The sequence below is a fragment of the Cheilinus undulatus genome, linkage group 22 (assembly GCF_018320785.1).
Source record: "Cheilinus undulatus linkage group 22, ASM1832078v1, whole genome shotgun sequence".
Lineage (NCBI taxonomy): Eukaryota > Metazoa > Chordata > Actinopteri > Labriformes > Labridae > Cheilinus > Cheilinus undulatus.
Window position 1 is genome coordinate 3,796,223 of NC_054886.1, and position 18,094 is coordinate 3,814,316.

Here is an 18,094-nt window from a genome sequence, read left to right on the forward strand (position 1 = left end):
AAGTAACAAGGTAAGTGAAGTATCTGCTGTTTGAGTTGCGACACAATGGCACATTGGATCACACTTAGAGGGTGCCAAGAAAATGTGATTATATTCCATAATTAAGTGTCCCATATGAATTACTTTAGATGCTTGCCTTAGTGTTAACCTGTTTATGTAATGGCCAAACTGAAACTTAAGTCTCTATATGTTTAGGGCACTCGTACGCAAGCACATTATGGCACTAGGGAGATGGACATGCGCCACAGTCGCACACCCGATACAGCGGTATGCAACATCCTGTGGCATCTTTGTATGCAAGGTAAAAATTTTATTCTCTCTGTTGCCAGGCATTTTTAGAAAAGTATCTCCTAATATTTCCCTTTGTTTACTTCACAGCTTGCAGAGCAAATCCTTGGCCAGAGTACCGTATAGTATGCTGTGCACCAACAGGCAGTGGCAGCAATGCGCCTAGAGCTTGCACTATCTTTGCTGAACAACACAGGTATCTAGTACCAGGTAAAAATACAGTCCTTTCGATGTCTTGCATTAGGCTACAGCTATGTTTGGTGTTTACAGATGACCTATCCGAGTTCTGTCGGGCCTGTGGTAGTCAAAATGCTGGGGCTAGTATTGATAATTGGGTAAGAAAATAATTTAACCTTTGTCTGGTGCAGGGTATGAAGTCTGGGATTGGCTGTGGGTGTGGGCCCTTATAGGCTATCACTGAGTGAACTCTTACAATCCCAAGGCTTAAGAACTAATGATTTCTTTGATCTATCTTGCATGTCTTTTTCACGTTACAGAGACACTGGTGAAGCTCAAATAACAGGCAGGATAAGAGATAAGATTGTCACCTTGCACCTGACACACACTAATGGTGTTTAAAAGAATATCTTTTGCATTACTTTGTTGTTTATACATACATGGGTAATGTGTTCTTGGAAAAACATGTTAAACACAAGTCAATTTAAATATCTTGTTTTTCAGATTGAGTGCACAGGCTGCGGGTGGTGGTACCACACCACCCGTTTGAATAACCCTTCGGCTGTGGGAGACTACTTCTGCGGAATTTTCTCTTAAATCTGAAAAGGACACTTTTTTTCCGCTGTCTCAAACTGCCCCACCAAACACCGAACACTTTTTTTTTTTTTTTTCAGGCTAAATCTAGTCGGTCCGTCATAGCCTTCATTTAGTCAAAATCGTATAAAATTGGGCTATGTTTTGTTTGTCCGGTTTGGCCCAATAGTAGTCAGAATATGACCGTATTACAGCAGCGTTTTTATAGAGACATCTTTTAAACGACAAATGAAGGCTTTTCACCTTTCAATTATATCTAGAAGTTGTTTAAACGTATATAGAGACGTTTCAAACACTCTTTCTACTAATTTTTGCGGGGTGTTTGATATATTTATGATGTGTAATGTTTACCTTGTATGTAGTCCTTCCTTCACAGTAACAACACATTGTGTCTGTGCAGTAATTTATAACCTGCTCTCAGTCCTTCCACAAGCACAGACACAGGCGTACACATGTAAATTGTATTGTTACAGTTATAATTATTAATAATTCAGTTGTATTTTATATAAGTATTGTTTGCACATTTATTTTCTTACTCTGTATGCCAACTGTTTAAAACAAAGTTTATCTTATAATTTAACATTATAACTTGTGGAGTGTGCATTTAAGCTACATTTGGACAATAAACTCTTTGACCAATCAATCAGATGTGTTGTTTAAGTCGTTGATCATTGAACCTCTCCCCTTTAAAACACAACACATTCAGGTATTTATTCATCATTCCATAGGCTACCTTTAATAGCCTTTATCATGGCCTTGGGACCTTACAATCATGCTGCATGTAGACATAATGAACCACAAGTACACCAAAGTATCCCACAGTTTTATTTGTAGGCTGTACAAACATACAACAGACCTAGTACAGATGATATGAGAACAAAGCCAACGTTTTAATAGTTTACAGAAGTTTGCATTGCTTAAGACGGGTTTGGCGTGGCCATGCTGCCACGTCTCATGACTGTTATCTCCATATAGCTACTCCCATGGGCTACTATTGCTTCCCCATCTCGTACTCGACAAATGAAGTGATGACATATCAACCAAACGTGAATATACAGTGGCTGATCTTACGTGATTGTATGTATACAGTGGTTGAAGGTGAGCGAGTATGCTAACGACTGCATCACAAGTTAACACAGCAAGCATGGCTTACCAATCTCTCGTATGAACACGCCGCTGGCTAAATGTGCAGGTTTGAGAACAGATGAAGGTAAAAACTCTCACTAAAGCAGCATATTATCCAAGACAACGATACTGGGTGGAAATAATTGACTTAGTAGAACATACATTTTCAGACACGACATTCCGTTGTTTGAATGTTGGTTGAATGTTTGTGCAGCCACCTACATAGTTCTTTAATGGGAATTCTTACTTAAAACTTACACTTGGACTCCATAAACTCACTTGTTGAAGTGGCGATGTCTGAAAAAGACACAAATATTTCTGTCAAATCATTAAACACGCAACAGGACTGTGTATTTCACTTAATTTCATTTGTAAACAAAGGTCCTCCAAGGCCACGCCCCTCCAACATCTGCCTCACTCTCACCAGTTAATTCAACACCAGTTAATCGTGACACCAGGAGATCAGGATCTTTAGGGCAGTACGCGCTGGTGCTCATGGGTAATTGAGTGTTCCTTCTTGTAAAGCCCTACCTCTTTTGTCCACTGGTGCCGCAAAACCAAAAAAAAAAAAGTGAAAGTTCCGTTGTGCTGCTTTAAGGGTAATCAGAATGAAATTCAATTATGTGTATTTATGTGTGTTTTTCTCTGATGATGGTCTGTCTGAATGTTTTGCTGCAAAGGATTAATAAAGTATCTATCTACAGTGCTTAAATTTATTAGACCACCACCCAAAGTAAGGTTTTTGCAATAGCTGCCCTAAATTAACAGCATTGGTAATTACCAAAATCATTTTTGTATGTTTCTGTAATGGTTAATACACCAATATTTAGAAGCTCTTTAACCTAAATGATATATTTAATGCTAAAATATGATTATTATTGTTATCCATGAATTTTCAAATTTACTGATTTACAGAAGAAACTGAAAAAAATAGTAAAGCACATTATTATTTCTTGATTAATACGTCAAATTATCATTATTTACTTGCATTCCTGAACAGAAAAATGAGTTTTAGTGGTTGAATGTTGTGCTTGATTATTTCTGACTTCTCAGAGAAGCCCAGTGAGCCAGCTCAAATTTGGGGGAATTTAGTTTGAAATTCCTCATTCCTGTTCAAAATGGTAAAACATGGAGAGCTCACTGAAAATGAAAGAGTCTGCATTAAAGCACTTCATGATGCAGCTATGGCATAAACCTGACTTCGAGTGCTGGTCTAATAAATTTGTTAAGCACTGTATTGACACTATATTGCCAAAAGTATTTGCTCACCTGCCTTGACTCGCATATGACTTTAAGTGACATCCCATTCTTAATTCATAGGGTTTAATATGATGTCGGTCCACCCTTTGCAGCTTTAACAGCTTCAGCTCTTTTGGGAAGGCTTTCCACAAGGCAACATGAAGTTTGGAGGTCTGTAGCGATTGACTGCAGAAAGTTGGCAACCTCTGCGCATGCACCTCAGCATCCGCTGACCCCGCTCCTTCATTTTACGTGGTCTACCACTTGGTGGCTGCGTTGCTGTCGTTCCCAACCGCTTCCACTTTGTTACTAGACTTACTGACACGCCTGAACTTGTTGCACAGGTGGCATCCTATCACAGTACCACGCTGGAATTCACTGAGCTTTGTTTGGCAGACTCAGGATGTTTTGGGGTTAGAGGTGGAAATTAAAGGGCATCTACTGTATGCAGTGGGTGCCAGCTTACAGACATTTTTAGTGAAATAGTTTAATATCCTGGTATTTGATTGTACCTACAACATCTCTGTGATAAAACAGGCAAGGATTTTAAACTATTTATGCATTTATTTTTAGAATGATCTTCATACTGAGGAGCTTAGTCAGGGCAGAGGTGGTTAGGGTGCTGACATCAGAAGATTTCTTCTTATGCTGTTTGAAGATATCAGTGACTGTAACGAAGTGCCAGGTGAAAGGACCCACAAGTAGACTCAGGACAACAGGAAAAGTCTCAGTTTGTTTAATCAAAAAATAGGTTTGGTACACAGGAGGTCAATAATAATCAGGCAGAGATAGAAAAATGGCAGGCAAAAACTCAGAAACTGAGGACTAGAAATGGGTCAAAACACACTAGAAACTAACAGAAAATAAGGCTCAAAAGAATTGTACACAGGAGGTAACAAGAAGATCTCGCACAGAAGGAAGGGAGTGAATGAACTAAATACACAAGGAGGAGGAGGACAATCAGCCAGGGATCACCAGGTGCAGCCACTCAGACAATCAACACAGGTGAGATACATGAGAGTGATAAGGATGTGGAGAGACAGGTAGGGATGGGCAGGAAGGAGTGATCCGGAAAAGAGAAACAAGGTAATTCTGCGTTCAATTAGACTCTGAACATGGATAAATCTGACTTTCGAATCGGAAAAGTGCAATAGAACGGCCTTTGAGCTCGGGACTCTGACTTGGGAACTCGGGTAGGATCCAAGTAGCCCGGGTCAGTCGGAATGACGTAGCAAAATGGCGTTGGACACCGTGAGAGTCGATTTCTCCTCAACTTTTACTTTTATGTGACGTTTAATTTAGCATTTGTGTTACTACAGTACAGGCCTCTGCACAGCTCGCTTTGATGCCTGTATAAGTTCAATGATACATGCAGGATTCCCCTCGCTGGTGCGTTCAAGTCATACTTGCAGCATATGACGTTTTTCTTTATCACTTCCTCTCTCCCTCAAGTAGCTAATATATTTCCCCAACAATAATTTTTGATCTTCGAAAATCAAAAATTACTGGGCCGTCTGGAGCCATGGCCGGCTCCAGACGGCCCAGGAATGTCAGGATGTTCATCGTGGAAGTCCCTGATGAGCTGTGGGTCTATAATATCTCTAGCAGGGACCCAGGAATGCTCTTCAGGGCCATAACCTTCCCAATCCACCAGGTACTGATAGCCACAACCTCTTCTTCTAGCAGCTAACAGCTTCTTGACAGTGTAGATTCTTTCTCCATCAATGACTTGTGGGGAGGTAGGGACCAGAGGACTAGATTTGGTGGGTTTGAGCTGACTGACGTGGAATGCCGGATGGACTCTCGTTGTTCTGGGGAGCTTTAACTGGACAGTGACAGGATTAATGACTTTGGAAAGGTGGATTGGTCCAATGAACCTGGGAGTGAGCTTCTTGGAGTCCAGACGAAGGGGCAGGGTCTTGGTAGAAAGTCAAACTTTATTACCACAGCGGTACTTGGGGGCCTCAGACCTTTTGCAATTAGCCGCCGTCTTGTATTTAGCCGATGACTGGAGGAGGGCTTGTCTGGCTCGCTCCCAGGTTTGGCGACAACGTCACACCAAGGTCCAGGCAGAGGGGACAACGACCTCCTTATCTAGGGCAGGGAAAAGAGGAGGTTGAAAGCCATGCACACTGAAAGGGAGACAAGCCAATAGATGAGTTAATAAGAGAGTTATGAGCATATTCTACCCACACAAGTTGAGTGGACCATGAGGAAGGATTCTGGGAAGCCAGGATGCAAAGGCCCGTCTCCATTTCTTGATTCATCTGCTCTGTTTGTCCATTTGATTGAGGGTGAAATCCAGAGGAGAGGCTCACGGTGGCCCCAGTCAGCGAACAAAAGTCCCTCCAGAACCTGGAGGTGAACTGGGGGCCCTGGTCCGACACCACATCTCTGAGGAGGCCATGTGAACGAAAAACATGGTGCAGCATAGCCTCAGCTGTTTCCTTGGCCGAGGGCAACTTAGGTAAAGGAATGAAATATGCCATTTTAGAAAATCTGTCCACCACTGTGAGGACAGTGGTGTTACCTTCAGAGATGGACAGTCCAGTGACAAAGTCCAGGGATATGTTGGCGGAGAGGATGGAGCAGACCCACTGGAGAGAGATTTTATTGGAGGCACAGGTAGGGCAGGCTGAGATGAATTCAGAAACGTCTCTGTCCATAGAGGGCCACCAGAATCGGTCTTTGAGGACCCCCAGCATACAACTAATTCCAGGGTGGCAGGAGAACTGGGAGGAGTGAGCCCAGTGAATAACCTGTGAACGAGGCTCAGGAACAACAAACAGGCAGCCAGGTGGACAGTTTTCAGGGGGAGTAAGACTACGGATAGCTTCCTGGACCTTTCTTTCAATCTCCCAGGTAACATTAGCAACCAAACAGGTACAGGGAAGGATAAGTTCTGGTTCTGTTTTACGTTCTACATCAGCATGGAGTCTAGAGAGAGCATCAGGCTTAACATTTTTTTCACCAGGACAATAAGATAAAGTGAAATTAAAACAGTTAAAGAATAATGCCCACTCGGCTTGCCCAGCATTCAGTCTTTTGCGGTCTGTAGATATTCCAGATTCTTGTGGTCAGTCCACACTAAGAAAGGCTGGGAAGCTCCTTCCAACCCAGTGTTGCCATTCCTCTAGCACCATCTTTACTGCCAGCAGCTCCTGGTTCCCCATGTTGTAGTTGCGTTCCACTTGAGAAAGCTTGCGTGACAGAAAGGCACAGGGGTGGAGACGTTCATCCTTGGGGGAACATTGAGATAAGACAGCTCCTATACCCGCATCAGATGCATCAACTTCTACAATGAACTGGTTATTAGTATCAGAAAACAGCAGATAATGTTCTAAATTCTATAGTGTAATCAGAAACATTTCTACGCCCCTGCTTAATCTTGACTAGCGCTCTGGCTGCTTCTCTGCCTGGCTGAGTGTGTTGGAGTAAAGGCTTTGGTAAATGCTGCCGGGGAATTGCAGATGTCCGATCTCCTGCCCCACTCTGCGGTCGCCCAAGATCCGGCTCTACCAGTCAGGTGGGAGATGACGAAGGCAATCTTGACCTAGTCAGAAGAGAAGGTGGCTGAGTTGAGTTTGAAGTGGAGCTCACACTGTTTCAGGAACGGTTTGCAGGTTTTCTAATCTGTAGATTTTGGACTTTATCCATAGAATTGTAGAAATCAAGAACAGAGAATTTTTTCATGTGTTCCAATCAAAGTGACAAAGTTACTTTAGCTGATTGGGTGATCAGAGTGTGATTGATTTTGAATCACATTTTTCACCATTTTGATTAATTGATCAAAACCAATAGAAATTTTGACAGCACACAGTAAATTTACCTGAGTAAATTTTACTCACATTGAGTAAAATTTTACTCTGAAAAATATAACATTTGGTCCCAGTCTGCAGAGTAATGTTTTCAGAGTTGTTTTTACTCTAACAAGTGTTTTTATTTAACTCTAAATGATGATTTTTGTACTCCACAATGAACAAAAACAAAACAACTCTATTGCAATTGTACTCACTACAGAGTAATTCTGACCATAGTTTATTCATTATAGAGCTGTTTTTTCAGCATAAAGCTGTTATTTTAAACCTTGACAGGAAAATACTTTTGAAAAGATTAGCAGTATTACTTATTTACACTTTCTCTGAAAAGGTGTATTTGTAAATTGCTATTGTGAATTACAACAAAATATTACATCTCACTGTAAACTTACTCACACTCTCTCAGGGGATCAGAACCATGGTGATGCACAACACTGGCTTTAATGAGGGGCAATGAGATGGTGCCTGCCGGTGTCAACAGATGCACTGACAGTCTCACTCAGGGTCTCACCAGATAACTGGAAGTCATGGCAAAGGGTGAATATTCCTCGGCAATGCAATGACCATGTTAAGCTGAGATAACTTATGTTTACTTCTTTAAGGGGAGGGGCTATTGTTGTGAAAAAAGGACCTTTAATTATTCATTAATCAGTAATGAATCCATTCCTTCCTAATCAATCATTCACCTTTATCCTTGCTGCGTGTTGGTTGATCTGGAAAAAGAGTCTGGAGCTGGATCAGGTCTCAGTTGACGAAAATTTATTACAAGAGTCAAGAAGGTGCAGTACAGAGTCTCTGGGTTCAATTACGTATCCCTGACAAGCAGACAGATGCTGGGTCAGTTCACGAAGTCTGAACCCCATCTACCTTTCCCTGAACCCTTTTATCTGCTAACATTGGTTCTCTAAGTATGAAAAATGTGCATCTTCAGGTGTTGTCTGCTCGTCATTGGTAGTTCACTACTCATACGTCAACATTCTTTCATCTCTGGGCAAATCAGTCACTCTGCCCTGAGGGACTCTCCATCTGTAAGACACAGAATATCCTGCCCCACAGCGAAACTGCTTCTCCTGTTTCACAAACATCATTATGTAGTAAAAAAGCTTATGTGTGCTGCAAAGCATAAAGCTTCATGTGTGAGTCATTTTCATTCCTTTGTACTGAGTGATCTAGCGTCTCCCAGGAGTTTCAAACCTTCACAATGTGCTCAACACAACATAACCTACAAAATAAGTGCATTAATATCAAATATTATCAAGGCACTTTGTGTTAGCTTAATTACAATATAACATATCCCTTCACTATTACAAAATTTTCCAAAAACCATGGGTGAGACTGTCAGTGCATCTGTTGGCATCAGCAGGCAACGCTTCCATTGTGACATCCATATATGGTTAACCAATGTGTCACTATCTCATTGGGGAGAGAGTAATTGGTTGATCTGAATCGCTCTTTTCGTCCAGCAATGTAGTTAAGGGACTCCTTATTATAGATGGAAGTTTAAATTTTTTGATTTTTTGTCATGATTTCAGTCATGACAAAAAATTCCCAGACAACTAGAATGACTTTGACAAGAACTTATACAGAAATAATTTGCAGTTATCATTTATTCAGAACTGCTGATACTCTCACATACAGACAGTGTGGGCTGCAACATTGATCCCCTCACTCATGGTGTCACACTTCAAAAAACACTTCTCACTAAAAACAATTAATAGACTAAACATGCATAATTTTTATAATGTTCATGTTCATTGCAAAGTTGTAATTCTGCATGTTTAGTCTCTTAGTTGATATTTTTAGTGAGAAGTGTTTTTTGAAGTGTGACACCATGAGTGAGGGGGTCAATGTTGCAGACCACCCTGTCTGTATGCAACTCTATATGTGATTCAGAATAAATAAAAGCTGTTCATGTGTAAGGTTGCAACAAATGATTATATTGTATGTTGACTAATCTGACAATTAATTTTACAATTAGTTGATTAATTGTGGCTATTTGGCATACTATTTTGGGTCCCCGTTTTACCTCGCCTTCTTATACATGCACACCTGTGAAAACTTAATGGTTTAGCAAATTGACATGACATGTCAAGTTGCTACATCGTCAAGGTTTGTTTTTCCTCTAATATAAAAAGTACTGAACTGATAACTAAAGTAAATTGCACACTAAATAGCGTTACTGAAAAAAAACGTTCCCCTAGCAAATATCAAAGATGGTTTTTCCGACTGATTAACGTACGGCACCAATGTTATAAGTAGGCTACTGGAATTAATACTCATGCCTGAAGCACAAAGGGCTCAGTAACTAAATGCAAAAGATCTAAAAGATATTCATGGAACTTGCAAACTTGCCCACTCGGGGTATTTGAAGACGCGGCAGCTACAGTGTGTTTACATTTCAGGTGTTCGTGCATTGCTGTAGTGCTGCCATGGTACAAGAGTTTGACTTGACACAATTTGCAGTTGACTTGTTTCACCAATAGTTTTCTGTAAAATGTTCCCAAACTTTGGAAGCTCTGAGTCGGCTTTTTGGTGTGTTCTCCGTGCTTTCCGCCATGCTTAACTTCTTCTTCTCAGGTCCTGTGAATAATGTAAACAGTGGGAGCGATACTGCCCCCACCACTTCCTATAGTGAACTGCAAGTACAGATGAGTCCTTACTGGCCGGTACTAGATTTTACCTATATAAAAAACAATAATACGACGAAATAGCCCCTCCCATTAAAGAACAGAAAGGATGGAGTTACACAAGGAAAAAAAAAAAACCTCACTGAAAAATCACTGGATTATCAAAGGTTGAAGAGGAGTCACCTGACTAGAAGCTGTAGTACACAGGTATCTGAAGGTTCATCACCAGGTGAGAAGATCTTGATTGCCAAGGATTATCTTCAGCTGGGACACCTAACGAGCTGCAGCTGTGACCATACATGAGTGATGGCAGCTGAGTTGAAACTTAAGTGGGTGTGGTTAAGTTTTATTCCAGCAGAATTTACTTTGTGTTTTTACTTGGACTCTTATGGTGGCTGGTGATAAATATACTCAATGAAGAGTAAATTTTACTATTTTTGAGTAAAACACTTTTTACTCTGGAAAAATTACTCCCCAGATCTTCCTGTGTATCTTTGTTTGTTTGTATGTGTACAGGATAACTCGACAACAGAAAGTTGGGTATTCACAAAACTTTCAGGGAGTATTGGGATAGTGGCAGGGAAGAATCTATTAGATTTTGGTGATGATGCGCACACCCATTTGGTTTTTCTCGGACTTTGAAATTTTGAACACCATAGTAATCAATGTGAGTGTAAGTTCCTTGGTGGCGCTGCTTAGGCGTGAGTCTGCTGCCTCAGACGGCCATTCTAGTTTTTAAATGTGAATATTGTGACAACTTTTTCTTCACAGAACATATTTTTTTTTTTTTTTTTACTTTTTGGTCCCAAATATGTGGGAAATAATGCTGACAGAGTGCTGATTTATCAGCCAATTGAAACTGCAGAAAGTCAGTCAGAGAGCAAATCTCTACATGACTAAATCAGTCTCTGAGTATCCTGATCCACTGCTAGTTTTTAGACATGGTCCTGGCTGCTATGATTTGGTTTTATTTACAGTCTGATTCACAACATCAGATACAGTTTAACCACGGACAACAAGTTCCGACTAAAAGTTACACAGCTGTTCCCTAACCCCCCCATTTATTAAGCCTAACAGTGTGTTATAGTTTACCTGAATGTGTTTTATCTGCAGACATTTAGCTCCATAATTGTTAATTGCGGAATGCACTCTAGTTTATTACTTGTTTTTAATAGGGACAGATTTTTTATTTAGTTGATTGAAATGTCAGATTTTACGGTTTGTTGAAACATTTATCATGGTAAAAGTAAAAAAAACCTATCTTTTAGACCAAAGTATGTGGGTTATTCGTTTGTCATGTATTTTGTTTGGTACACAGATGTTCTAGTTAAAGTGAATGAAAATTAATAACAGTAGTAAAGTCAGAACTGTTCTTTGATTTTTTGATTTAAACATGAGTGATGTCAGTTAGTGATGGGTAATAAATCTCTCTGCTTATGTATTAACCCCTCTTACCCCCAAATGGGCAGTGATAAATAACAAACTTCTTTTTAAAATCAACAATTAAAGAAAAAAAAAAACAACAAAAAACAAATATATATATATGTAGTTTCCACTAGACATTTTTGGCCCTGGTCAAAATGACCGGCAGTCCTCAAGAATTCCAGCTATTTAGAACAACTACGGGACATTTGCTTTAACAATATTTTGCTGCATTAACAGCAGCAAAACGCATAAATCTGATATTCTGTGATACATCGATACATACAAGTCTGTGCTAAACAGGAGAGAGAACGCATTTTTATTTCCAAACCAGACCCAAAACTGAGACAGTAGAAACCAAGCCAGCAGTAAACCTGAGTAACTATTATCCTGTTATTACAGACTGGTAGACGTACACATGATGAGATCCTAGAAATGACTGCACAAAGACTTTCTCTTATTTTTCTTTGTGTCAGTGGTTTAGTACCAAAAGTACCAAAATGAAAGCTGCGCACTTTTCCTTACACAGTTACAAAACTAAAACTAATAAACACAACAGTTAGTCTCACATTAGCACCATTAGCCTGTTAGCACATTGGCCACTACCATAACTTAGCAGCTTACAACAGCCAAATACCATACTCCTGCGACAACAACAAAGCATCCAAACACATAACAGAAGTGCTCTCTTGACTGGACACTGCGTTAGAACTCTACATTTCAGATGAAAAATGAGTCTTACCGTCAGTTGTCTAATATCAGTCCTCATGATGATATAACTGTAGCATCTGCTAAAGCCAAAAATCCAACCATCCTGGTTTATTTGGACTTGTCCTGAAAAGACAAAAGCTCCACAGCAGATAGTCCGGTCCAGTCCTCCTCTCATTAACGGCTTATCCAAGACTACTTTTGCTAATTAGCCAGGACATCCCGAGCATTAACAACCAGCTACAGGGAAGAGAGACAGAGCCTTTGTTATCAGCTCCAAGCGGTCCATGCCATTCTACATGATGTAATTCTGTGTTGACTGCAATCCGACTTTATCTGAGGATTGGTCATAGGTAGTTTATCAAAGTCCACTACAACTCTGCTCAGCGTAGGTATGGAGTTAGAACAGTCTCAAAAACAATAAATAAACACAGAAATGGATAAATTCACAAAAAAGGATTCACAAATATATTTTGGGATTTGTATATATATGTGTCGCAAAACACAAAAACATTTTCAATGCACATAAAAATGTGTTTCAATCTATATTTAAATAAAAAAAAAATTAACACATAAAAACAAGATTTCTAAACATGTTGGTGATGCACACACAAATATTTCTTGTTTTAAATATGTGCAATGAAAATTCACAAATGTATGCATGTAAAGATATTTGTTAGTTTCATAAAATACATATGTGAACTGTCTAACGTGCATTTACAATGTGCTTTTCATTTGTAAACCTCCCTGCATTTGTGTGTGGATGTTTTGAGACTCATCCAGCGGTGACCAGATTCACAAATGCATTTTTTCTACATGGGGTCTGTCTGCAGCCAGTCAGATGTCTTGCTCCTTTACAGCCAATCACACGACTGTATCCAAACGAGGGGTGTTATGTGACTTCACGGCAGCGGGCAATGGATCTAGAATGACAAAAATCTAGACCCATGCCCTAGAACAGGAATGGCGTCTGGAAGTGGCGAGACAGTTGTGGTTATTCCAATGACTGTGCCGGTGGAACAGTCACAGGAGTAAAAGGAGCTAACTTGGAGGAAAGTGAGTGAGGAGGTTGGGTTGCCTGTTAGTTGTACAAATCCATCTATCACTCGTTTTCTGCCATCTATTCCCAAGTTAGCGCCATAGTTAGCACTGCCCGAGTTAGCATAACACCGTCAGGCAGGCTAATTTTCCCCTAACTAATCGACAGTTGCGTGTTTTCGTTCGGATGAGGTATGGTATAGTAAATGAAATAAACAGAGAGACATATTTGCCGGAGAGGAGAAAGGAGACAGGGAGGAGTGGGTCGGGTGCAAGGCCATCTGGACTTCCAGGAAGATCAGGGCTCAGCAGCAGCAGCATCAGGGCCAGCAGATGAGGTGTAAAGTTTGTTGACAGCACACTCAGCATAGGGAGAAATGTCTTCATAGGCTACAAATGGAAAGTTGTTTTTATATGGACAAATAACCTCCCGAAGCCATTGCTTTGCCACGCCGTGTCTCCATCCCACCAGGGAGAGAATGATTGGCTAAACCGGGTCACCATCTGGATTCTGTAATAACTTTAAAGAACTCTTCACTGTTGGAAGACAGGGCTAATGGTGGAAGGCTGCATTTAGTAGTTATGTGCGGATCGATACTGAAATATTGATCCTTCCAATACCAGAGATTTATGTTCTAGAATCGATTCTCATGTGAAAATATCGATATTTTAATAACTGTGGACAAATGTTTAGTTTACCATTATCAGGAACACAATGGAAAGTAAAAAATACTATCACGAACTTGTTGTAATCATTCCCAGTTGGTAGGAACTACTTCTTTTTTCCCCTGTCAGTCACATGCATAATACCAGGGCCCCCTCCTGGAGCCAGGCCTGGGAGTGGGGCTCGATGGCGAGCGCCTGGTGGCTGGGCCTGCACCCATGGGGCCCAGTCGGGCACAGCCCGAAGAGGCAACGTGGGTCCCCCCTCCCACGGACTCACCACCCGTAGGAGGGGGCCATAGAGGTTGGGTGCGGTGTGAGCTGGGCGGCGGCCGAAGGCGGGGACCTTGGCGGTCTGATCCTCGGCTGCAGAGGCTGGCTCTGGGGACATGGAACGTCACCTCTCTGGTGGGGAAGGAGCCTGAGCTTGTGCGTGAGGTTGAGCGGTACCGGCTAGATATAGTTGGTCTCACCTTGACGCACAGCTTGGGCTCTGGAACCAGTCCTCTTGAGAGGGGCTGGACTCTTTTCCACTCTGGAGTTGCACCTGGTGAGAGACACCGAGCAGGTGTGGGCATACTGATTGCCCCCGGGCTGGCAGCCTGTACATTGGGGTTTACCCAGGTGGACGAAAGGGTAGCCTCCCTCCGCCTTCGGGTGGGGGTATGGGTCCTGACTGTTGTTTGTGCGTATGCACCGAACAGCAGCTCAGAGTACCCACCCTTTTTGGAGTGGCTGGAGGGGGTGCTGGACAGTGCTCCTTCCAGGGACTCCATCGTCCTGCTGGGAGACCTCAATGCTCATGTGGGCAACGACAGTGAGACCTGGAAGGGGGTAATTGGGAGGAACGGCCCCTCTGATCTGAACCCGAGTGGTGTTCTGTTGCTGGACTTCTGTGCTCGTCACGGGATGTCTATAACGAACACCATGTTCAGGCATAAGGGTGTCCATATGTGCACTTGGCACTAGGACACCCTAGGTCGCAGTTCGATGATCGATTTTGTAGTCGTATCATCGGACTTGTGGCCACATGTCCTGGACACTCGGGTGAAGAGAGGGGCGGAGCTGTCAACTGTTCACCACCTGGTTGTGAGTTGGCTCCGCTGGTGGGGGAGGAAGCCGGTCAGACCTGGGAGGCCCAAACATATGGTGTGGGTCTGCTTGGAATGTCTGGCAGAGTCCCCTGTCAGAAGGCACTTCAACTCCCACCTCCGACAGAGCTTCAACCACGTTCCGGGGGAGGTAGGGGACATTGAGTCCGAGTGGGCTGTGTTCCGCGCCTCTATTGTTGAGGCAGCTGATAGGAGCTGCGGCCATAAGGTGGTTGGTGCCTGTCGTGGCGGCAACCCCGGAACCCGCTGGTGGACACCGGCGGTGAGGGACGCCGTCAAGCTGAAGAAGGAGTGTTATCAGGCCTTTTTGGCCTGTGGGACTCCAGAGGCAGCTAACAGGTACTGGCAGGCCAAGCGGCTTGCAGCTTCAGAGGTTGCCAGGGCAAAAACTCGGACGTGGGTGGAGTTCGGAGAGGCCATGGAGAATGACTTCCGTATGGCTTCAAGAAAATTCTGGACCACTATCCGGCATCTCAGGAGGGGGAAGCAGGGCGTTGTCAACACCTTGTACGGTGGAGATGGCCTGCTGTTGACCTCGACTCGGGACGTTGTGGGTCGGTGGAAGGAATACTTCGAAGACCTCCTCAATCCCATCGACATGCCTTCCGAGGAGGAAGCAGAGTCTGGGGACACGGATGTGGGCTCTTCTATCTCTGGGGCCGAGGTCGCCGAGGTGGTCAGAAAGCTCCTCGGTGGCAGGGCCCCGGGGGTGGATGAGATCCGCCCTGAGTTCCTCAAGGCTCTGGATGTTGTGAGGCTGTCGTGGCTGACACGCCTTTGCAACATCGCGTGGACATTAGGGACAGTGCCCCTGGACTGGCAGACTGGGGTGGTGGTTCCCCTCTTTAAGAGGGGGGACCGGAGGGTGTGTTCCAATTATAGAGGGATCACACTCCTCGGCCTCCCCGGTAAGGTCTATTCAGGGGTCCTGGAGAGGAGGGTCCGTCGGATAGTTGATCCTCAGATTCAGGAGGAGCAATGTGGTTTTCGTCCTGGCCGTGGAACAGTGGACCAACTCTACACCCTCGGTGGGTCCTAGAGGGTGCATGGGAGTTTGCCCAACCAGTCAACATGTGTTTTGTGGCTCTGGAGAAGGCATTTGACCGTGTCCCACGGAGAATCCTGTGGAGGGTGCTCTGGGAGTATGGGGTGCCGGACCCCCTGATAAGGGCAGTTCGGTCCCTGTACGACCGGTGCCAGAGTTTGGTCCGCATTGCCGGAAGTAAGTCGGACTCGTTCTCAGTGCGTGTTGGACTCCGCCAGGGCTGCCCTTGGTCACCGGTTCTGTTCATAACTTTTATGGACAGAATTTCTAGGTGCAGCCAGGGTGTTGAGGGCGTCCGGTTTGGTGGCCTCAGGATTTGGTCTCTGCTTTTTGCGGATGATGTGGTTCTGCTGGCTTCATCAGGCCGTGACCTTCAGCTCTCAGTGTGAAGTGGCTGGGATGAGAATCAGCACCTCCAAATCTGAGACAATGGTCCTCAGTCGGATAAAGGTGGAATGCCCTCTCCAGGTTGGGGATGAGATCCTGCCCCAAGTGGAGGAGTTCAAGTATCTCGGGGTCTTGTTAGTGAGTGAAGGAAGAATGGAGCGGGAGATCGACAGGCGGATCGGTGCAGCGTCAGCAGCAATGCGGTCTCTGCATCGGTCTGTCATGGTGAAGAAAGAGCTGAGTCGAAAGGTGAAGCTCTCGATTTACCGGTTGATCTATGTTCCCACCCTCACCTATGGTCACGAGCGGTGGGTAGTGACCGAAAGAACGAGATCACGGATACAGGCAGCTGAAATGAGTTTCCTGCGCAGGGTGTCTGGGCTCTCCCTTAGAGATAGGGTGAGAAGCTCGGTCATCCGGGAGAGACTCGGAGTAGAGCCGCTGCTCCTCCATGTTGAGAGGAGCCAGATGAGGTGGCTCAGGCATCTAGTCCGGATGCCTCCTGGACGCCTCCCTGGTGAGGTGTTCTGGGCAAGTCCCACTGGGAGGAGGCCCCGGGGAAGACCCAGGACACACTGGAGAGACTATGTCGCTCGGCTGGCCTTGGAACGCCTCGGGATCCCCTGGGAAAAGCTGGATGAAGTGGCCGGGAGAGGGAAGTCTGGGCTTCCCTGCTTAGGCTGCTGCCCCCGCGACCCGATAGAGCTAACAAGAAGATGGATGGATGGATATAATATATAGGATATAATAATAATATATAAGGAGGTGTTGGAGATGTGTAGCACTGCCCCTGTTTTTTTGGGAAAGTGATACATACGTCTGTCTACTAGACTTAGGTTTAGTTTTAATGATCAAACAACGTGAGTTCCCTGCATTCTTAAAGCTACGGAATCGTATTCTATTCAAATGTTCATTAATAAATATGGTTATTAAATTAGTAATGAAATTAAGAAATGCCGCAATAAACAACTGCATGAGCTCAGCTTTGAGTAAAAATCTATGTCCCTGAGATCATCTTACATCCATTCTGTAGGCCTAGATTTAGTCAGGTAAGGTTACCTGTAAAGTAAAACATTTAAAGTGGATTACATAGGCTGGGTCTTACTAAAATACACATAATTCTTTCAATAAAACAGCCATTGTGGGCTTTAAAAAACAAAGATACAACTGAAAACATTTTATAAATAAGACAGATAATAACATTGTATCTATAAAATACTTATGCTATTTTCAGTCTCATTTCTTTTGACTGATGGTTAATGGAATATTTTAAAATGTAGGTATTGACAAACTTATGCAGTTATTATGACATTTATTCTATTTTCATTAAATGATGTATTTTACTCACAATTTCAATGAGTCACATAACTTTTCATATATAATGGCAAGTGTATGAAAACTGATAATTCTTTAGTTTTAGTGTAGGCTGTTTTAAGAGTCTACACACATAACTGAATCAAAATAAGATTCAGAATTCATGGAAAGTATCGTTATCGGATAAGTATCGATGATACCAGCCTGAATTCTACTTGGCATTAGATCAAAAAGGAAATCAATGGTATTGCACATCACTAGAATTTAGTAGGTGCTCTTTTAGTTTCATTTTATGGCAAGCAGTTGCATGGAATAGCTTCTGATAGAGAGGGTTTTTCCAAAGCCAGTACAGGAATCATGTATAGTTATTACCTACTCTTACATATCCACTTTCATATACAGTGTGCTCTGCATCATTGACCCCCTCACTCATAGTGTCACATTTCAAAAACGCTTCTCACTAAAAACACGAGTTAATAAACTAAACATGCATAATTACAACTTTGCAATAAACATGGCCATTCTAAAAATTATGCA